This window comes from Taeniopygia guttata, chromosome 8 (assembly GCF_048771995.1).
Source record: "Taeniopygia guttata chromosome 8, bTaeGut7.mat, whole genome shotgun sequence".
Lineage (NCBI taxonomy): Eukaryota > Metazoa > Chordata > Aves > Passeriformes > Estrildidae > Taeniopygia > Taeniopygia guttata.
In genome coordinates, this window is record NC_133033.1 from 18,268,024 (window position 1) to 18,291,951 (window position 23,928).

General features: G+C 40.4%; 1 protein-coding gene across 6 annotated transcripts in view; it reads right to left on the reverse strand.

The window, feature by feature from the left end:
- Positions 1–23,928, reverse strand: part of PLPPR5 (phospholipid phosphatase related 5) — a 211,675-nt gene that overhangs the window by 25,218 nt on the left and 162,529 nt on the right. For 4 of the 6 annotated variants that reach the window (XR_012057150.1, XR_012057148.1, XR_012057147.1 and 1 more), the window contains exons 7-9: positions 14,783–14,940; positions 2,656–2,731; positions 348–527 (exon numbers count right to left, since the gene is read on the reverse strand). The gene's annotated coding sequence lies outside the window, so the exon portion shown is untranslated. Of the gene's footprint in view, positions 1–347; positions 528–2,655; positions 2,732–4,850; positions 14,089–14,782; positions 14,941–23,928 lie in introns of all 6 variants that reach the window. The other 2 variants (XR_012057146.1, XR_012057149.1) reach the window with 2 other exon arrangements.

The window sequence follows — 23,928 nt, forward strand, 5'->3', positions numbered from 1 at the left end:
TGGGGCTGAGATCCCACCTTGGACCCTGATCATAACGCTCCAGGCTATTCCCCACCAGCCCCCAGCTGCTGCCCAATGGAGGGAGGTGGCAGCAGGACAAAAAAGGTGCAAAGCCAGGCTAGAGGACCTTGTGGAAGGTGTATGTTCAGCTCTGGTTTTGTACCAGGGAAATTACTGCAGCACTCATTTGTCTCTGAGGACAAAATGCCTGTATCTGTATCCTTCATCCCCAAGCATTACAGTTTGCCCAAAAAGTGTAGTTGAATTTATCTCTCCTCTATATTGTGTTTGGGCACAAACCACTGCAGAAGACCAGATTTGCCACTGGCATAGTTTGCCTTTCATACCTTTTTAATTTTTCTTGTAGTTGTATCCAAATGGCAGCAAAGATGGACCTCTTCCACGTCCTTATTTTCCAAACACAAAACTCAGAGTGAAGCAGATTATGTGGTGTTTTTCTCCCTTTCAGTACAAGATCCTCTCTTCTTCTCTGCTCTCATCAGCAACCAGAAATTATCCTCAGAACTCTGATGGAGAGACAAGACACGTGAGATAGTATATTATTCTGAATGGAGTTTCTGGAGCAACTAAAGTTTTGAGCTCATCTGCTGCTGTCTCTCTAGCTTGATTCAGAATCTAATTTGTCCAAAATTTCAACCGTGATGAACTTTCCCAAAACAGAAGCAGCAAGCTGCTTCCCACCATCACATACTTGGCTTGTATCCCGCCTATCCATATGCAGCAGATGTAAATATAATTTACTGGCAAAAGCAGCTTTCTGCAAATGGCATCTTTCTAAGTCTTCTTTAGTATCCATGTGAAGAAATAAATGATTTTATTGATGCACTTGGAGGCCCCAATAATGCTTCATAATGACCTACATGGAGGTCTTTCTTAATACACATCGATCAATAACTCACATAATTACATCTCGTGCAGTTTTGCTGAATGTTTAACAATTCTAACCAAAGTTATAATGATTCCTTACAGACAACATAAGTCTTCTAGGAGCCACATTTTGCTGCCTTCCATATATTCTAGACCTGCACAGAAATAGATTTAGTGCAGGCACCAGTTGCATCAGCTAATTTAGGACACGGCCTCTTCTCTGGTGTGCCCAGTCACTGCAAGTGCAGCTTGCAAGGTCTCCTGCCACATTATGAGATGCCTTGGAGAGCAGATTGAAGCAAATACAGACAATTCCTTTTTTCTACTGTGTTGAAATAAAGTGGTTAGTAAGACGGTACTTTAATCAGGGAGAAGACAACTATAAAGTCAGAATGAAATATTTTCAGTGGTGACAACCTGTCTGGTGGCAATGGGAAATCCTGCATGTCAGCACATTCATTTTTGGCTTTATCCTTGCTCACTGGATGTGACTCAAAGGAAATGCTGGGCTTCAGTTTCTTCATCAGCAAAATGGGGATAATATTGCCACTTATGCAAGTCACTTTAAGTGGAAAGCACTGCATTCATGCAAGATAGCTTTATCGTGCCAGTATACCACAGAGTTTTTCACTTTCTGCCTGGAACATTTCATAAAAACCCCTCCACATATGGAACAGAACAACTATTACAGACTTCCAAAAATGTGATTTTTAGGGAGTTGACAGTGCCACTTACATTTGTGCACTTTTGTGTTTCAAATAGAGCCATGTTTGGCAACGAAATTCACAATCATCTGGCAGTTTTTACAAAAAAAAAGCTGACCATTTTGCTCCAGGTTTTGCCAGCCTTGTCACAATCCCCCTGTGCACCAGCCCTGGCTGCTGTCTGGGCAGCAGGATGTGGCTGGCAGGCTCTTGATACAACCCCCAGTTTCACACGTAAGTTTTGGAGCAGAGACATTGTTTAGCACTTTAAATTCCCCCCAGCAGGACTGTGCTGCAGCATCAATTGTCATTCCATCACTCACCTTCAGTGGATGGAGGAAAATGATGCTCTAGCACCTTGTTGCTTTGCTTCACAAAAGTGGTGAGACCTGGGGCTTCAGGAAAGCTGCAGACACTGCCGTTCACAGTCCCCCAGCCCCCCTGCACACACTCAGCTCCCCATCCACCATGAGGGGTGGTTTGCTGCTCCAGGCCCAGTTCTGCTCAGCAACTCACTGTCCCCTTCCCAGTGCAGGGCTTTATTAATGTCAGGAGACTGATAAACACTTAAATAGTTCAACTTTGTGCTCTCCCTCCTCTGTGAGCTTGGAACAAGACTGCAGACAAGTATCATACATGACGTAGCTATTAAAGAAAGAATAATTATATTTTAATTACTGTATTTATCTCAGAGAACACAGTGATTGTATTCTCTGATGAAAATAAATGCAATGAAAGGCTAACAGACTTTTGGTGGCAGAACCATTAAATCCTCTCTGTAAATATGGTCTGGCTATCTGGGGTGCAATTAGGACAGCAGCACTGAGTGCTTCTCTGGGTAAGCATACAGATGCACTCTAACCTGAATCTAATTCTGCTCAAAGGCCAAGGCAGAACAATGCTATTTGTGCTGTAATGATTTAGTAGAAATGGGCACCATTATATTTCTAATGACTTTTGGTCAACGAGCACCTTGGACTTTCAGTGCCTGCTACTAAAGACCTGATTGCTTTTAGCAACTCTTTCATGGAAGATATACCAACACAGCAAATGCAGAACTCACCTGTGAAGGAGTCAGACCCAAACAAAGCAGTGGGTATCAGGACAACAGGACACGATATGAGAGCTTCTGTAGCAAACTGCAAAATTCAGACATCACTAGTAGGCATCACTTGTAAAAACAGACCTGAACAAATAATTCAAAATGAATAATTTATTTGATTAATTTTGTTTCTCCTTGCTTGGGGAATATATATAAGCCAATCACACCATCTTAAATTTATTATTCAAATATATTCAGTGACTTCCTTTTCACTATATTTTTTTACGCTATGGATTAATCAGAATATTTAAAATTAAAAATACACAGTTTTTCTGTGATTGGCCAGATATACCACATGACATTACTTTTCTTCTGGGAGCAAGTGAGTATGCCAGCACTTCTGGAGTAATCCTTATGCATGCAAAATTGAAAATTCAGTTTTGACAAATATTTGCATGTGCATCTTTGGAATTCACTTGCTGCCAAGAAAACTGTCAGTAAAATTCAGCACCTCTTAAATTTGTAAAATGTGAGAACTAAAACATGCATTTTAACATTTGCATTTAACTTTTTCTCTCTGTTTCATCTGGAAGTTTTAGAACATTGTTTTTTCCCCGAATGGATGCAGCATTGCATAGCAGGACTGAGTTATAGTTTTGAGCCACTCAATATCACTTGACTCAGCCAGTGGTCTGTTATCCTAAAAGCCTGTGCTTTTCTAAAAGGGCAAATGCTATATGCATCACGTGCAAGGCCTTCAAAAGTCAAGGTGGTTTTGCCTTGACGGATATTATTCCTGTATCAAATAACCCTTCAATTACTGAATGACTCTACTTCTATTGTTAGGAAAAAGCAGGTTTGAGAGCAACTCATTAAAAGCCTATACTGTGATGTTAGCATAAAACATAGGTGAAGGCGAAAGTTATTCCACCACAGAAAACTTCCATCTTAGCTCTTTAATTAGTGAAGAGCACCTGCTAAAGGAGCCCTCACCTGTCTGGTGTGTTACTTTGTGCAATCTCCCGCTTTGAGGGCAGAGCTTCAGTTAGGAATTCCAGAGAATCTTTTCTACCTCAGCCTTCAACTCCATGTTTCTGAAAACATGCTCATGTGTATGCTTGCCTGAGAACCAATACAACTATCTACAGGATTTATGTGTTAATACCTCCCTTGGTCTATCTTTAAAACAGCCTCCATATGTTCACATGCAGGGACATGAAAAAAATCTAGGGTCTGTCTAATCTTCAATTACATCTGACCCGCTGGTGACTTGGGATGGGGATGAAACTGAATAGATCCCTGATCATGTTTGGCAGAAGTATTTAGGTGGAAACTGCCCACAGAGAGGTTTTTTAAGTAACCTGTAGCAATGAAAAGCAGAGCTTGACATAGCACTGATGTCCTGGCTCTGCAGACTGCCCCCACTCAAGGCCCCCGTGTCCTGTTCTGCTGAGGGGGGCCAGTCCTGCATGGCCTAAGGAGCAGCCAGCATACTTTGGGACACCATCAAATAGCAACAAATAAAACCCAGCCCAGAGAGCAGGAGGGTTATCTGCTGCCAAAGATAAGCAGGAGGACAGCAGCTATCTCTTCTAGGCCAGCAATGACCACAAGCACAACTGTAAAACAATGGTGGGAAACAGGGTATTAACTCAGTGAGTGAACAGAGCTGATGCTCCAGTTACCATGCAAGATTATTTAAATGGCTTAATTTACACTTCACAGCAAGCCTTTCCTACTGCAAATCAATAAATTTGCATAGGTTCTCAAAATAATCAGCAACATGCTCCTGCATATATTTTTTAAATAGGTACAAAATTCCTTAATGAAAGCCAGAATTGCATCATAAACTCAGTTTTTAGTTCACTTGCTAGTTGCATTGATAAGATAATATGAATACATTAAGGGTTAGAGCTAAGCAGCAGCTTTGCAGCTCATTTCTGCAGATAGCAGGACTGCAGGTTCCCATAGATCCAGGTGTACAGCCCCCTCCCACCACCCCCAGTGGTGCAGGCAGAGCCTTCTGAACACTCCTGGCCTGAGCAGAGGAAGAAATTCAACTGAGATATCCTCTGTGCACACCTCTGTGCAGGGGACAGGCATATGGAGAGGGGCCAGACAGATGCATGGAGATCAAGTTCCAATAGGAGTAACTTTTAATCAGAGCTAGACACATTTTTTCCATGTAATTTCTTATTTCTTGTTCTTCTCCTTACCTTTGGTCTGGCTGGGAGCAGAAGTAGAAGTTCCAAAATGCCACCAGCAAGGCTGTTCTGGCAGCAGAGGTGTGCACAGCTCCTGAGAAGGCCTGTTCCCATCCAGGTATCACTGTGATATTGCCAGTTAAAGGTTAAATGTTTGACAGAGGCATCCTGGCACTCAGGGGCTCCCCTGAGCCAAAGCAAACTTCAGACGTTGCTGAATTATTGCTTTAAATATCCAGGACAGCTGAAGACAAGGCTTGGCACTTGCCTGGGCTGTTCTGCTCCCCTGTCATTTTGGTGCCCGTGTACAGAGCCACAACAAGGTCTGACCCCTCTAGGACTTGAGGAACTGGCACAAATGAGTGAGGAAATATCACAGCTTTACTGGATCCAGAAGAAACACTGTCCTGTTGGGTCAGTGGGGCATGAACGGGGTGATCCCAGGGCATGCTGCAGCAGCAGGGCCAGGTTTCTGCACTGGCTGTGTGCAGGCATGGTGAAGCTGGGGTTCTGACTTACCAGTCCAGTCTTTCCTTGCCCAGCTATAAAAACAAAACCACCCAACAACAACCAAACAAAATCCCCAAAACAAACAAAAAACCAAAATCAAGAATAAAAAAGATTGAGAGGGAATATTCCTGTGCTTGTAGCTGTGCAATGACTAAGGGCTTTGAAGTTAATTTTTAAGCAGATCTTTTTACTCCTCTGCTAAAACAAAAAGCAAGATTTTTAAACAGAGAAACAAAATGAGGGCAGAGGATAGGAAAAAAAAATATGGGTACTCCTGCCAAATGCAAGAGAAGTGTAGGCAGGGGCTTTGATGGTTTCACTGCTAGAACAGGGGTGGCCTCTTGCTCTCCAGGGCTCGGGGAATGAGTTGGCATGAGTTAGCCTCAGGTACTGACCAAAATCTGAACACTCAAGCTTGCTTACTCCTGCTTTCCAAGTGTGTGTCACATCACTGTGGGTCACCACCAGGCATCTTGGGGACAATGCAAACAGCAATCAGGTGTAGTTCAAGACCTCTCCTGGATAGCAAGGACATTACTTCTGCCCTGAGTCCTGCCCCAGCTCTGTTCAGAGAGCTGAGGAGCAGGACTCAGATGACCATCATCTCTCCCTGTTGCCTAGGGCAGGACTGTACCAGCCTCAAATCCTGGAGCAGGTACCCTTTGCTAAACACCACTGCAGCAGCCCTGTCTCTGCTGGGATGGAGCTGCTGCAATTCCCATTAGCCTGTGCCTTACGGGACTTGCCAGAAAGGAGGTCTGTGTGCAGAGGATCATGAAGGCACCTCTGAAGAACAGCTCAACCCTTCATCTGACTCCCTGCAGTCTCAACACTGCCCCACACAGAAACTGAGGGGCACAGTCTCTCCACTCAGACCACTGCTGCTGTCTCTCATGGTTGCAGATAATTGCTAGATATGGAAAAGGGACCCCTATTATGGTCACGTTTCCTGGCAAGGTACTACTAGCCTGCTGTCCCTCACTTCTTTGCATGTCTCGTACTTAATTTGTTTTTTATTTGATTGGGGTTTTTTAAAAGTATTTATTACTCATGGCAGAATGTTGGGTTATAGTGTGTCAAACTTGCCAAAACTTCAAGCAGAGAGAATGATAAAAAGTATCTTGAAAATCATATTTGCCCCTTAATAATTTAATTCTACAGAAAGGGAAATCAAAGCATCACAAATTGATTGCTGTGAAACAAATTACCATTATTTCCACACATCCAAATAAATCTACTAATTTTAGGCATCTGACTTGAGGCATTAGATGGAATATGCAAATGTACATGTTGAAATGATGGCTGTGTCTCTAGAGCTGCTCACTTATTTCTCTGTTCTTACTGGATGCTCAGCAGTTTCAGACTGCTATTGAGACATGGAGTAAATTAGCTGCTCTTAAGCATTGCATGTAAAAAGTATTAGAAAGCATGTCTGCAAAGCACAGCTGACAGTGTCAGGCAGCCAGCTCTGGCTTATCCTTTCTAGAAATGCAGACTAATGTCTACTGTCACTTCCCCAAATCTGCTTCCAACTGGGTCATACTGGTCAAGCTACCTTTGACTGAAGCCCTCTGCCCTGCTCCACTTGATAGAAAGAGAGTGCCATGATATGAAATGTTCCCCTCGAACACCAGTTTTCCACATATATTTTACAAAGTGTACTTGTTCAGCTGTCACACGACTTTACATAAGAGAAGCCATCTGATGTTGTTACTGACATACTCGTCTAGTGTGGCTTTTAATATTAGGCTTTTTATAACTCACAGGGATGGCAGAGCAATCTCAGGTAATCAAAATAAATGAAGACAGCCTGAATAATGCATTTGTTAAATCTAAATAACATACAGTGGACACCTTTTAAAGTGTTTTCCAGGAAAATGTGACTCAGGTGCAATATTGATTGAGAAGATAAAGACAGGTGTTTTCAATTCTTATATTATGGATGCAGAGAGGACTTTGATAATGTAACAATCATCTTTCGTTACTTTGCTGCAATCCAATACAGCTAGAATCAATTTTTCATTGTACTCATTTACCGGAAAAAGGGATAATGGCAAGGACAACACAGTTTTAATAGAAAGAATAAGTCATGATTTAATTCAGATGTTGTACTACAGCTACAAGTTGAAAGATATATTTTATATATATCAAAACATACAAAGGAGCCTGCATGCTTTTGAATAGAAGTCATGGCTCTGCATTTCTATTTATTGGTAGTTAGGTGGAATGATGCAGCATTATTATCCTGACAGCAATAAGAAGCAAGAACCTTTTAAAGTGCAAAAAGATAGCTGTAGGATTATGAGCAATCTTTATAGAAAAGCAAAATAAAGGGCAATAGCAAAAGGGCACGTTTAGGTCTCCATTAATATTTGTATTTAAGTAAAAATGACAAGCAGAAAAACCCAGAGAAAGGCTAAGTTCACAATCAATGTAATGCTTTTCTGCACAACTGAGATACTTCTCAAAGATCTCAGGCATTTTTTATAAATTTTGTTCCTATGGAAAGTACTCAGAATGATGATAAAATAATGGGTTTTTTTCCTAGCAAAATAGATTGCTTCATGACTTCTTGAATGAAACACAAATCTAAGAGTGATAGTGTTTGGGGCTGGATTAGTCTCCTGGGGTTGCAACCAGTGTATGAAATTTCATAGCTTTTCCAAGGAGTTCAATAGTGCTCTTCTCTGTAGTGAGGCACTGCTGAATGACCTCTGAAAAAAACAACCCACAGAATGTGCTTCAAAACGACCACCAGAATCTGCCAGAAGTTAATTGAGCCTGGTAGAGCCCAGAAATATTCTATAATGCATATTTCTAAGCAGAACACATTATGGCAGCTTAAATCTGAATTTCAGAAGACTTTGGAGGAAATCAGGATCCAAAGTCAAGTTTCAGAGTTGCTTTCTACCTCTCTAACAGGCCTGCTCTTGAAATTCAGAGACTCTTTTTAATGAGCATCTTCTACAGAGAAGCAGACAAAATGAACAAAATCCTTCCCTGGAATCTCAGGCTTTTCTTTAAAGAGAGACTCTCTTTAAAGAGAGTCTGGTCTAGTCCTAACTCATTGTAAGCTGAGCCCACATTCCTCTCTGGGGAGCAAAGAGAAAAACTGAGGAGTAAAACAAACCAAAAAAAATAAAAAGAAGAAAAAAAATTAACTCCTTTCCCAGCAGCAGCAACTTCTCACAAGCATTTCCAGTCTCCTCTTAAGCTGATGGATCAGACTCAGCTGCATCTCAGCTGAAGTGGCTCAGGAAGGCATTTCCAGTCTCCAGAGGACATCTGGGATTTACACCAGTGACCCTGCACGGATTTTACACGGCCTCTGAGAGGCTGGGAAGCCTTGGGCAAGTCCCTTTTCCCCTTGCCAAATGAGGCACATGCTGGGTTGTTAATGGGCAAGGTGCAGGGAGGGGCAGCGCTCTGGTCACTGGAACACCAGGGCATTTCTGTAGGATACAGCAAACACAAATGCTCGATGAAGCATAAAAGGTGCAACAGGAGAGCTTGGGAGAGTCACGGATGTCCTGGCAAGCAGGAGCAGGGACACCCCACCTCAGCACAGCTTGATACTAGGGGTCAATAGGGGCCCTGCACTGCAAACGTCTGGGATCCCAAACTTATTGAGGGTGGCCTTAGACTGTAGTGAGTTTGCCCTAAAACTTCTAAGATTTATAAGCAATCTTAAAGAAAATTATTTTCTTTACACTGTCATTTCTCTGCCAGTAAGCTGACTTCAGACTTTCCTCCCCAAGTCACAGGACAGGTGAAACCTGTGACATCTTGGATTCACTTGCACCCAGCTAGTCTGACTATAAAACTAGAATGGCAAGATCCTGGAAGAGATGAAAGCTTTGAACTGAGCACCACTGGCTGCAGCTCTGCTGACTCCAGAGGGAGCTCAGGATAACAGCATGAGCCTTGTCCTCCTAGCCTTTGCCTGTGCTATCATGGAAAGAGAAGCTATTTAATTAGTTTTTTTTCTGAACTGAGAAGGGATCAGTATGTCAGTAGTCCTATACAAGAGGGCAAAAATGCAGTCTCAGTGCCCAGCCCTGAACCCAACAGGGCCTTCCACCCTGTTCCTATAGCAATCCACATTGATAGACAATGAAGAATGGTGGCTACCACCTTTTCCTTAGTCACTCTTCACATACCCTATTCAAGTCCCTGAGGCATTTGGAAGAATGAGCTCTTTCTCTCTGCCTATCCAGCAGCTACAGTAACAGCTGACAATGGTGAATGACTTTTTATATATCTGATACAATCCTTTTAAGAGAAAATAAAAACCTGCTCTTCATCTTCATCAGAAATGAAATTCCAGCATTCTCCATTTCCCCGTCTTTACAGATGAAGTTACCCTTATGGCTTAATTTTACCTCCACTGCCTTTCCCTCTTTCAGTTCTGTCTCCATTTCTTTCTTCTTGTTAAAGGTTTCTTAATACTGATTCCTACTACTTATTCTAGATTTAGGTAGGTCCAGGTAGGAATTTCCTGTAAAACCAGTTTGTTCTTCTTGGAGAGGAGTGGACATCCAGGTTGGCATTCACCAAATCACATGAATTCAAGTTACATTTTTCTCTTAGTCCTGTCTCAGTATAGAAGAAACATTGAACCAGCTCCAATCTAGCAACCACATGAGCATGGCAAAAGCCACGCCCTTACAAATGCCACTCTGATCTCTTAAATGACTCTTTATGCCCCATATAACAGGAGTCAATTTTAAGAAAAAACTTAACTCTGCAATAGGAAGATGGGATAAAATCCTTAATGCCAGCTTTTCATACCTTGGTTCTGTGCCACTGTGAATGCATTCAGGGCTGGAGCATGTTAGCATGCACACTTCTGGGCTTGATAGGATCCAAGATTGAAACACCTATACACATAAGGAAGCCAATTTCCTGGCAAGAAAATAAAACTGATACAAAGCACACAAAGGACCCCAATATCAGCAAGAATGTCACCAGCAGTGCAATACATTAAAGAAGATCATTGCAACAAATCAAGTTCCTAAGCGTGACTTTCCCTTTCACGTAGAGAATGGACTGATTCGTTCCCCAAACAATGGAAAACTTTGTGGAGGCTCTGGAACAGATTGCTCTTTTTGGCTCCATTACTCACAGATCAGCTTGCCACATTCAGCAACAAATGCAAGGGCTAAAACACATCTTATTTGTTGTCCACAATTTATGAAAAAATAATCTAGCTCATAGGAAATGAGGTGCTTCAAGAATTTGCTGAAGTGAAAGCAATTCTCTGTCAGCATGGAATCAGCTTCAATATGACTCATCTGATCTGTACACTACTATGTTATGCTACATTGATCCATCTAGGAATAACTGTGAAGACTCTACCAGATTTTTTTACTACTAGGAAAAATGCACTGAACCTGTGCTGGCTGTGCTTTGACTTGAGTCACAGATGGCAATAGGACACTGCCATTGCATTTTGTGGGCATGGGCAGGGCTGTTGTTTTACACATTGCTGGCACTTCAGTGAACAGTAGTCCTATGTCCTGAGAGGAAAGCAAGATTTCTGCACACATAGCATTTCCTTCCATCCATGTCCATACCCATTTTTGATAACTTTTTGTCTGCCACCACTTGGCACTGGTAAAGCATCATCTAAGCATGTAAAAGCAAAGGAAACAACATATTGTATGTAAGCCATTCAGAACTGTCAGCATCTAACACTAATGCTTTCTGACTAACAGCTTTAGGAATCCTTCAAAAGGTCAACAAATGGCTCAGGGCTGTCTGAAACTCCAAGAGAAATATCTCCAAAGCCTAGCACACAACATCCCACCAGGAGCCACATTTGACTCCCTCCCACCACGGAACCTACAGCCAGTAGTGTGAACATGGCAGCCAGTGCTCTGCAAGGAGAGCCCACATCAGCTGCTCTGTGCAGATAATCCCACACAAAAAGAGATTTGTTTTCACAACACCATTCAGAGTGGGAGATTTCAGGCTCCCAAAGACCAACCCAGTCTACATATTGTTTCAATAGCACTGGAGAGACTAAAGAAAGATCACCCATAAGACACTGCCCTGTCCCCAAATGATTTTAGTGAAACTTTGTGCCTAGGAAAAGCTGTACATATAAAGAGATCATTTGTCAACCTGCTTTGGAAAAAGGCATAATAAAATGGGATGTTCACTTTGATTAGAAGAATAAGTCTTACAGAGACAAGTTCTGAGGCTCTCAGCGTAATCCTAGCAAAAATTCCATTGTAATCCATGTTTTTATTCAGAAGAACATTTCATTATTAATACATCAGATTTTGCTTTTATCTGACTTATGCTCAGTGATTATAACACAGATATAGTGTTTGCATATGAAAGAGTAAGAAAGGACTGAGGGCTATAGTCTACAGAGAAAGACATGAGGATGGATGAATGTTTGGCTTGATAAATAATATTAGAAGTAATTGTTTTTAAAAGTATTCAGGTGCATCTCATTTTGTTTCTGTGTAACTAAAAAGAAGGCAACTGATTTGCAACCTAGGATTTGAAACAACTGATAAAAAGCAAAAGAATAATTTTTGATGAAGTGCTTGTTCAACAGCTGCAGCATCACCCAGTACCTATTGGGCAAGTGCCAGGCTACCTGCTCAATGTCTGGAGATTGATAACTGTTCAGAATTTGATGAATGGCGTATTGAGAAAGTAGACAAACAGGCCTAGGGATGATAGCCTTAAAATAAAAAAGTGCAAGTTTTCAGTTAATTAAGACAGTGATTATCAGTCTTCTGCATTACTTATTTGTTATTTTAAGGTTTCTCTGAAAAAAAAAAAGAAAACGTTCTGAAAGCATCCTGGCCCACTGACAGCTTTCTTAAAAAGAATTTGAATCCAAAGTCTCAGCACTTCTCAATTTTTGTACTGGAGAACACCAGCAGAGTTTCATCAAACAAGGTGCTTGAATTTGCCAGTATTTACTCATTCTTTGCTTCCATAATCCTTTTGTTTTCAGTATTGTCAAATAACATCGGTGCAGAATGAGATGTAGGATTCTAAAAACCAGTTTCCTCTGTTACAGCAAGTGTTATCCCTGGGGTCAAGGATTGTCTGAATCAATAACACACCAATCTCAGTAGCCCCATTTAAATGGTGAGTCAGTTCACATAATCCAACCACATGTCAGATGAAAAAGAATGGTTTAGCAAACACTTTGCAGTCATCTGGTTTTTAGAACTTAGTAGTAAATTACTGGATATCAGTCTACTACTGCAACTATATATCTTTACACAATAGCAATTTTTCTTAGCGTTTTCTACTGCTCAGCTGCTTATTCAGTATTTTTATATACCCTATATTTATTTTCAAATACCATTTTAAAATCCTCACTGTAATTTTTCAATCTACAGAAGTTTTAAGGGACTATGACAATTCACAAGAGCATTTCTCAGGCAAGGAAAGCTGATACAAAGTTTTGCTATCCCACCAATTCAGAGCACAAAATGATATCTCTGGACCACTTCTAATTTACAAACAGCCTTTTCCTCCCAAGACAACTGCATTCAATTGGGCTGTCCTAGACATGCATGCTTCTGTTGGGAGTTTTGATATATACACTGGTTAAATTAAATATAAGTAATATATATATATATCTAATATAAATATTAGATATTTTCTATCAATTAAAAAAATAACCTCATTGTATAATTAAGCCTCCTCAACACCAAGAGCAGATGAGTAAGACTGGCCACAGGGGCACAAGGTGGAGTTGGAGCCCCAGCAGCACTCCATGGAAAAATACCTGGGAACTGTCAGGAGGGGACCTTGAACTAGAGAGGTCCCCCCAAAACATCCTGTCCTCTAGCAAGGAAAAAGGGACCACGAGCAGCCAGGCACCCCCACCAGGCACAGACCTGAACAGCCAAGCTCCCTGCCCCTGCACCTGGACATGGCCACACTCACATAGCCCACAGACAGCCACTTAAAGAAGCTTTATTGCTGCTCAAGTGAGTGGTTAAAATTAGTAGCAGGTGGGGAAGGAAACAAACCAAGATATTTGATAGATAAACCTTTTCTCTAGAGAAAGCCCAAACTCTGCCTAGTGGGCTAGGAGTCTTCTATACAAGACAAAAAAAAAAATCACAAAAAATGTCTAAAGCAGAACAAAAAAGATTCCCTGATATCATGAAAAAGACATTATAAGACATTATCTAAAGCTACTTGTATAACTTTCGCTTTCATGTTTTCTTTGGGATTACACAAAAAAGATTGCCAATACTTCATTTAGATATTTGTTGATTACACAAATCCAGAAAAGCAGTTGGTGAACAGAATGACAAAAACAAACACTTTTTTCAGAACATTCTATATGGGGTATGGATTTTAAAATTTCCTCAGTGATCACTCAGATGTACACAGGAATTTTATTAACACTTCCAACACTCTAGGACAGAAACCCTTACACTTGCACCAGAGCAAGAGAATCAATAGTCTCAGCCAACACACGGAGGTCAGATTTGGCCTTGAGCAGCCAAGGAGCTGCAGCTGCATTGCTGGCAAACAGCAGGCAGGAAAGCAGTGCAGGGGACAGCAGCCCCTGTGCGCAGGGCTGGTGCTGCTGGGAGCGAGCTCTCTCCCATGGCACATTGTGTGAGGGCAGGCCTTCAATAGGTACCATACACATGACAGCAGACTTTCTTCTGCTTACCTTCTGAGGTGTAGGAAAACCAAATTGCTTCTTAGAATTGAAGAAATTTAGCCAGCCACCATAGAGGGGCTTTAAATGAAAGACAATTGCAAATCAGTGCTGGCTCTCAAAACATGCATTGCAGCACACACCATGACACCGGACATCTGAAGAACTGCTGCTTTTTACAGGGGTTTTCTCAGCAGAAAGGGAAAGGCAAGCTAAAATTAATACTGTGCTTTTTTTCCAAGTAGCTGATTTTACAGGAACATGAAACATTATGGGAATCAGTCAATAAGTAAGTTACTGCTTCCCTGTCAAAACTTGCCAGCAATGGAATGTATTGTGGCACCCTGTCTCAAGCAGAGGGATTCCAAAACTGACATTAAATACAATGCAGATGTTATTTCACCTAGTGATGAATACTAGGTGAAACATGGCAAAAACATCAGACCATGAGATTTTTCAAAGTTGCACAGGAGAGACAAAATTTGCTAGGAATATTGTGTCTTTAGCATGGATATTTGTGAGTGTGTGCTGCTTTTGCACTCCAGATAGGTCACTGCTGCCCTGATTTTCTGCTCATTTTCAGCATCTGTAAATCCTAGAGATTATGAGCTGTCTGGTAAAGCTATGCTCTTACCTCTCAATTGGCTACTGTGGAAACAGCAATTACAAATTAGATTTCATCATGCTTAAAAATAATCCTTTTTTCCCTCTGATCTAAGGTTACCAGTCTTAAAAGAAGGCAGCAGACAATTAGAAATTAAGGAAAGAGGCTTACACACTCCACTCCTCCTGCCCAGGCATTGCTTCTTGGCTCCAATGGCATCAATAGCAGCTTTGCTGGTGGATTCAGCTGAACCTCACAAGTTTTCCATAACTTCCATATGGATCTGAATCTCCCTAACAGCCAGAAACTCTCAACAATGCAGTGCATTTCTGGAAGAAAAAATTAAAAATTAATGTCTCCATTGTGCTCCTGCTATGGCAGCCAGAAGAGCAGAGCCACTTGAAGGAAGTGCAGCTTGCCCAAGGGCCCAAAGAGCTGAACTGCTCCAAACCAAAGCAGGCCTCGGGCAGTTCTGCATGCAACACTGAATTATGGTCTGTTACCTCATCTTTGGGTTTGGTTTTCAAGTTAATCTAATTTAAAAAACCATACCAATTCTCTCCTCTCAGCTACAGGCAGCAAAAGTGAGGGGCACAAATGAGATGACTGCTTTGGTCTCTGGTGTTAGCAGGCTGAGGAGGCTCAGTTATGGCTTAAGATACTGCAATTCCCTTCTGCTCTTCCAGACACTTTTCTTTCCTAAAACACCAAAAAACCCAAGTTTGTAAATAGCTTCAAAGAACAAAACAATTTTAAACTATAATTTATACTTGCATTTTGATAAGTGCATGCAAGCCCATTCCTTTATTAATAGTATTTTATCTTTTACAATTTAAAGTTTTGGAAAATGAAATAGCAATTACTTTTTCAGAAATTTTTCTGTATGGAGCAGTCTGACAAAATACAAGGCTTCAGGCAGATATTCTGCATCCATCAAAAGAAATTTGAGGACAGAAAGAATTTCATGTATTTGCAATCAGATCATTGAAGGTGACTCTTGTTAGGAACTTTTAGAAGGAACTGCCTATTGCTGCTTTGTTTTCTGTCTGCACATTTAAAAGAGCACTTTAGAAAAAAAATGTGCATTACAGTTACACCCTACTAATTTTTAAGGAAGAGAACATGGGTGCTCTTTGGACTGGTTCCAGAGAACAACAAAAGTTTGAGAACAAAAACCCAAAAAGCACTTCAGGAGAAAATACTTCCAACTCTTGAAAAGTACAAGTGGTGGTAAGATTGCCATATTATATTTAAAATTACAAATCCTGGTCTTTAATACCCTGGCAGCCAAAATAAGAACTAATATCATCAGTGGGAATCCAAGCAGAAAGAATAAGTGCTTAGACCAAGGCAAAAAAAGCAGAATGAGGAATGAAGCCTCATGATTTTATGTTGGGTGGTAGATTGCAAGTCAGCTATTTGAAATGATACTTTCTTTTTCCCTCTCTGCTAAAAACTTCCATGTACAATGTAGAGTCATGGCATTCCTAATGGCTGGACTACTCCTGGCTTTTACAGTATGAGAAAATTTTGCTTCCTTGTTCTTTTTCCTAAGGCATGCTTAAATATGGACTCAAAATTTAACTTTATCAACAAAAATATAAAGTTGTCTGAATCCTTACAACTCTCCTTCTTTACTAGATGTTTCATTTGAAAATTTGCCCTGTAAAATACAAAATGGCATTAAAAATTACCACCAATTCCACATGGTACAAATTATTGAACACTATCTCCCTGCTTTAATAATAACAAGAACCAATTGAAAGACTAGTACAGGAAGTGTATAAAATTCTCTTTACAGACTGTGTGGTATGACAATGTCCTATTTCTTTTCAGAAGCTACCCACATCATTTAATCTCCACATCACCAAGAAAAAGGCAGTCTGATATTTGCTTATTTGTGCATCCTGGTTTGTTGACTCTTCTTAGCTAGAAAAAACCAAGGATGAGCACATTTCACATGTGAGTTTCATGTTCTGCAAGGAATGAAAGGTCAAAGGGTAGCAGGCAAAAGCTATTTGCCATTCAGTTCTAATTTCCCTCATAAATTATGAAACAATCCCTTATGCATTTCCATCTTTGATAGTCTTGTGGTATAAAGTGTAAGTCAATGGGTAAGCTAATTGCAATAAGCAGAAGTGGTATTTAATGCACTGGACACTTTCAACAGCAAAGTAGTTCTAATTAGTGTTTCTAACTGATGTGACAGCAGTTTACAGAGCACCAAAATAGTTCCTCATTTGTCAAGTGGGTCCGAAGCTTATGGCAGCTTTCTGATCATCTCCCTTGCCGCAGGACCTGAAAGCACCTTCAAAAAGCTTTCTCTCATTGATCTTTAGTCAGATGCTGACTGAAAAGCACACAGCTTTGCCAGAAAGAAGATAGATAGATAGATGCTGTACCAGCATGAAAATGTCACTTACTTAATGAAAAAGGGTACCTGTTCCCAGCCCCTCTCAATGCATGTATATGCACACACAAACACACAAGCCCAAACCCAGAGAGACAGTGAAAAGGAGTATTTTTATTAAGTTAAGCATTTGATGTGTGTGGAAAGTACTGCCTGTATAAACTTACCACATCAGATCATATAAGGCATATCTTATACGCCTTATATGATATGTAAGGCATATATGACATCCCACAGTCTATGACTGAAATGCAGAGATATTCAAAATTTCATTAAGCAAACTCTTCCCTCTAGATTTTTCATTATTAGGCATGCAGTGCCTCAAGTGAGCTACATCATTAATTTCAAAATATCACCATTTACTTTCCTTGTCTATGATTTCTTCTACTGTGTCGATAGTTCAGTTATCATGCTGTTCTCTGAGGGCTGAGGGAGTAAATGATGGCGTGTCAGGTAAAGAGCAAGTATTTGCTGAATACAGTGTCAAGAAAGTTCAGGACAGTTTTCTCTTTGTTGCACTTGTTTTATAGCCATCATTAAACTAAATATTGTGGTTAGTTATGGGATAAACTATAGCATTTTCCTACATAGCTCAGACAACATTTAAAAGAGCCCATAAAAGCACTTATGAGACTTTAAAAATAGTTTTTAAATTCACTGCCAAGCAGGTTTGTCAAAAGCCACTCTTTACTGAAACACATGCACTACACAGCAGGAGCTGTGCTGATCTGTTACAAGCAGCATTTGATGGTACAATGTGTGTACCACAATCTTACTTGGATGCTGGAGATGCAGCACTCCCTGTGATGCATGTTCCAAACATCTCCCAATTGCAAAATGAGAAGAGGATGCACAAAGAACTGTAACAAAACAGCTGAGTGGTATGCACATCCAGGCTGCCCATCTCTGCCCCACCACTGGCTTCTGACCAGGTACTTTAGGTTCTGGGGTTGTTCTGGCCATCAAACCTCTGGTGCCCTGCTGTGCTCCACCAGAAGCCCTTCTTTGCTAGGTCTGTTGTGACCAGCACTGAAAAGCCAGCAGATATTTCAGGAGTGCAAAGCAGAACCTCTACCAGTTCATTAAGGAAGATTTAGAATTGCTTTTGGCTCCGTGCCTTACTGAGGGATAGCCTGTTCCACTGCTCAGCCTATGTACTACCTTCAACTAAAAGCTAAATTGAAAATGCATTATTTGCACCACATAGGGGTTAAACCAGTAAGAAAGGAATAGTAATGGAAAAAGACTTTGTGGTTATTATTTTCCTTGAGAAAGAAAAGAAATCTTCACTACACATTTCATATTCAGATTGAATCCTGAAAGGGAACTATTTCCAGAGAAAGAAGATTTAGTATCTAGAAATGGAGAACTAAAGAAACAAAAAAAAACCCTGCATTTTGTTTCAGCATACCCAGTAGTTTTACTTCAGCATTTTTTCAGTCCCAAAGGCATGGTGGAATAATGAGCTATTTGGCTGATGTCAACACTCCCTTCTCTGCGAGGGCTTATACCCAGCCTGAAGAAAACTAAAACAAAACACCCAAACAAAACCCATTGCTACTATGAAAGGCTTTGAAACAAGCATGATGGATACACAGGGATGACCAGCTGAGAATTAGGCTCACTGTTCTAGGAGGTGATGACTCCCTCCCTCTAAAGTCCATGTCTGTAGATATTCCATAGTTTTTAAATACTCAAGTTTGACCAGCTGAAGCAACAATGTCATTTCAAGTCAATCATGGAAGCTGCTGCTCACAAATCTCTCCTCTTGCAGGAGACCACAGCTCATAAAAATGTGTAGAAGGCGGTATCACTTAGTGCAGCACAGGCAATTAGGAATATGGAAGGGTCTGGGTCAGAACACAAGTCAGAAATAATAGAGAGCATGCACTAATTGGAGAAGATTTTTATTTTATTAGTGCTTCCATGTCAAATTAGTCAATTGTCTTAGGCTACTTACCTTAGCAGGTGAGCTATGAATGCTGTGTGCCCTGCACAAAGCCATGTGCAGCTTTCCATCTCACTCCCTGCATTTCCTTTTCTCTGCTTTCTGGCCTCAGGACTCTGCCTCTCTTGCAGTGCCTGTCTCCATCAGCCTAGTCACCTTTCAAAGCAGATGACCTAGTTCAAAAATGTAAAACAAATGCAAAAATATTTGACTAAGGTACTCACTGAGCCAAATCTTAGGTACCAAATCCAACTGGCCTTACAGTCTGGCTTCACTGCAGTGCAAGGGAGGCAGTGCATCCTTAAATCCATAGTGCTGCAAAATATGCCTGTCCCCTGAATGTTCTATGATAAGAGACAAAATCAGTGAAATACTTCAATGAATGACAGCCCAATAGCCAAATTACAAGGCAAAAAATTGGTCTGAGCCAAGAGAGCATGGAACACCTAAACCACAGCACAGGTTCCTGAGAGAGGCAGAAGAGCTAGAAATGCAGTCTGTGGTTTACCAGTACAGAATTTGCATTTGCACTGGTTTGCTCTAATTTAAGGCATTTTCACACTGGGTTTCAGGCTAGGCAGAGGATTATCAGTGCCCCTTCTTCCCTTTGAAATTCTCATACCAATTTTCTAAAAATGATCCAGAATACTATGCAGCTTTGTTTAGATTAAAAAACAACGCATCATCGTTCCACCATAGTTTAAAATATGGTCTTGGAGAGACCCCTGTGTCATGGGGTCACTCACAGAAGCACTGCTACACAACTTTTGTCTTGCATGCTTTGAAAACTGTTACTCTCCTTAGGTTTCTGACCTCTTTTACAAGTCCCTGTCTTAATTATTGCTTGAGTATTTTCATTTCTGTTATTTGATCCTCTTATTGATTTTCTCTGATGCCATTTTGTGTTGCCCTAGCAAGCCTTCCTATCCTTTTATCAACAAATTTCCTATACTTTCACACTAATTTTTTACTAAAAAATAGCTCTCTATTTTCTTTTGTAGGTCTAGATCTGTTATGAATATTAATAGCTTCTTGCAAGCTCTATTTGTGGGAGAGTGCTGGTCTTTGATCTGTGGCTTTTTCTTGAATACACTAGCATCTCTGCAATTGGGTTTGGGTCCCTTTTATGTTTTTCTGCCAGATTCCTTTCTTCGTTTCCATCTTTTGCTTTTATTGCAGAGTTGGAAGCTGTGGAAGACCTTTAAGCATTTTTCTTTATTAAGTAAGCCCTCTCACACTGGCACAGTCTATGGTGATTTCAGCCCTCATTGTGGACGATTTCTGTACATTCCCTAAAGGCATCAAGCCATTCAGGTGGGAGCATGTAATTTGTTTTGTACTGTAGAATTCCTGCCATGCCTATATGTATTTAGACCACAGGCAAACCAATAAAGTTGTCATAGAAACAAAGCATTTCATGAATAAATCAATTCATAACAAACTTGTAAACTTTGAAGAATCCACTGTGCTTTAACAACACATCTATTATATAGAAACACTAATCATGTTTGTAATGAATAACGTACACGTTTTACATGTGTCCATTTGTTTAGTCCTGTTGGGCATCTTATAAATATTAAGTCTTTCCTGTATGTTGTGCATGTCTCCACAGCAAGACAAGACTGAATTGGATGCTTGCATGATAATGTATCAGCAGGAATTTTTCTATTTCTTTTTTGATGTGCAAGGCAGAGGTTCAGTAAACTCTGAATGCCTTTTTTACATGTCAGTGAGGATTGAAAGTATCAGTGCAGTAATTCTTTTTCTAGTCACAGACAACTTAATAGAACTTCATCCACTCTTCATATAATTATAAAAAAACCCCAAACAATGAGAGTCTGATAAAAGAAGCAGATAATATTGCTGAGAGCTGATAATAGAAGAGTAAGTTCACAGGCTGAGAATAGCCTACCTTCTTTTACTCCAGTTTGGTTTCACTGAAATACATGCATCTGTGGTGGAAATGCTGCTAGAACTGATAATAACACAGTATCAAATTTCACTTTCCACATCATGCTTCCACTAGCAGCTAGGTGAAATGGGTGCAAAATACTACATGACTGACACAGCACTCTGTTTTGCCTGCGTGGGAATGGCCAGGCCAAACAGGATAGAGATTGTTTGGGTCTCAGTCTAACAGTCCCCTGATTTCAAAACAATTGCCATGCAGTGAAGTAGTACTTGCTGTGAGTTGCACACATGTTTGAACTCTCAGCTACCAATGCAAAGCCAATGGAGAGGTTTTCAAGCACACCTATGAGAAACATGAACAAGTGAAAGAAAAGGAGCACATGACACAGGGGAATAAGAGAAGTAACATATTATTAAAGAAAAATGGTTAGCATGCCAATTTAGAGATTGGGTGCCTTCCCAGCAACAAACACACATGATGAAAACATGGGCCATACAAGGACTGCCTTGTGGGGCCCATTCATAGGGGTTCCCAAAGGCCAAAGCAGGTCCCTTCCCAGCACCAGACTTTATTTTCAGTCTCTGCAAAGGAAGGGCCAAGCTGAGGTTTCTGTTACAGTGAAACACCTGTCTGCCTTCTCCATGCAATAGGACTTGTGTAAAAAAGATACGGATAAGAGTCTTAAATATCTATCCCAGAAAACACATGCCTCAATAGCAAAGTGCTAACATAAATTGGTAAATTTATTATATGTTGGTAGATATATAAGATATGTTATACATGGCACAAGAATCTGCCAGAGGCAAGATGGAGTCTCATCCTACTGATCCCAATAATTAAGCAGTAGGTGATTAGTTTAATATTGTTCTATAACCCATTAATGTTATGTAAATTTGATCACAAATACCCTTCACTTTATAGCTACGTCTCACTTCACTGAAACAGCCAGGGAAACAAATTGGAGCAATATATTTTATAGCTACAAGTTCAAAAATGTCTCCTTTCTTTGCAAGTAATGTGCCTTTTCTAGTTCTCTAGAATATTCATTATTTGCTTTGACCTTAAGAAAATTCCAAGTATTTATTTTATTATATCAGGGATATTTACAGGAGACATGCATTCTAAAAAGAAAACTTCACAACACATTTAGGTGGCCTGTTTCTCTACAGAATTTTCACTTATTCACAATTGGAAGGCTGCAAATAAAGAACTTGGCTCACAGACATATGCTGCAGAATGGACAATATTTGTGTTGCCTATGCACAAGACAAAAGCTCTCAGTGAGTCAGTGCTGTCCAGGAATATGCTATAGGAATCACAGCTCAAAAGCAAAAATCACCCGCTTTCAAATTCACAAAGCCTTCTTTTAGCTACGTATTTTACAGATATGTTATTTCCATAGAAAAATGCATTACCCAGTAATTAGGTTCATTTATGGAATCAAATCAAGGCTGTCTACGTTTCTGCTAGGTAATGTTCTTCACAAACAATCCTCTCTCCTGGCTCCCCTGATTATTTTATGATTCCTCTTGCTTCTTGTCAGTACAGATTAAAGGTAACACATACAGCTGGGAACAAACATAATTTTCCAGCAATAGCATTTTGTTTTCCTTAATAATTAACAAGTGCTGCTGACTAACCTTCCAGTATAAAATGTGCACCTTATGGAAAGGGAGTGGACACAGGTTAGAACAGCTCACTTGGGATATCCAAATAAGAAGTGTGATTAAAGCATTAAAGATTTAGAGGTTGACATTAAGGGATGAAAGGTGGAATTACTGTAAATATAAAACTGTTCAGCATTAAATGGAATGTGTTACACTTGAAACAGTCTTTCAAAGTGCTAACATTTTGGCATTAATTATTAATAGAAACTGACAGCTCATTTTTAATTTGAGCCTAATGACAAGGTTCCTTAAGAGATAAAAACAACACACTGGCTCAGAGGGTTTGTGGATCTTTTGAAAGGCTCTCTAGGTTGTCTAGACTTTAATCTGAAAATTCCTCAAAAAGTAACAGTCTCTGCATAGAGGTAAAAGAAAAAAAAACAACAATTCAGTGAGTACCAGCCTGCCTTCTCTTTGGGGACACCTGCCCCACATCAGCAGAGTGCCACTGGCAGCACTCCCCCTCTCTGCTACACATCCAGATGGGCATAGGAAAAGTCTCAAGGGCGTACCACCAGCCTTTCATGGCCCCCTTCCCCACCAGACAAACTTTGGAAAATGTGTGTTTAGTTTTCTGAGTGCTTTTCCTATCAGACCAAAAACATCATATTCACCCATCGCTAATCACCTAATGTCTTTAGAGCAACTACCCATCTTCTCTTCCTATTTGTCATAATTGAGTTATGTCACCAAAGCAAGGAGTTTTAGGATCCAGTTCTGATCTCACCTCAGTCTCCATCACTCAGGAGTAAAGTCACTGCCATCAGTGATTAGGAGGACAAGACATACACCAAAAACAAGGAGAGCAGACATACACCAAAAAAAAAGTACAGGACCACAGGTCAGGCCAGGCAGAAGGACTGCTCTTTCTGCATCACCTCCGTTGCTCCAAATAAACTTTTGAAGCATCAGCTGTCAGTAAAAATACCATTATATTTCTGCTATTAAAACTTGAATTATGATATTCAATGAAAAAATGTGTTTTAGATCTGAAATAGGATCTATTCAACAACATCTGTATTACAGAAAGCATATTAAATCTTTTGTTTCTAGAAATACTTGTAGCAGCACTCAGCTGCTCCTTTGGGACACTACAACTCTCCTAGGGGTGTGAAGTTCTAGATAATCCATCAGAATGAGGGTCAAACGTAGCTCATTAGCTTTGGCAGGTGTAAAGGCTCATGGGTGACAGTGCACTTCCTTCCAGCCACGCAAACAAATTGCAGCAAGGAGATTAAGTGAAGATATATTGCCATTGCATTCCTACAGGGGAGGTGGGACATGGGGGAGATGGAAAGAAAGTGGGTGGGGCAAGCAGTGGGCAAAATAAAAAGAAAGAAAACAAACACCCCATATTTTAGGATATGGATGAGAAAAATT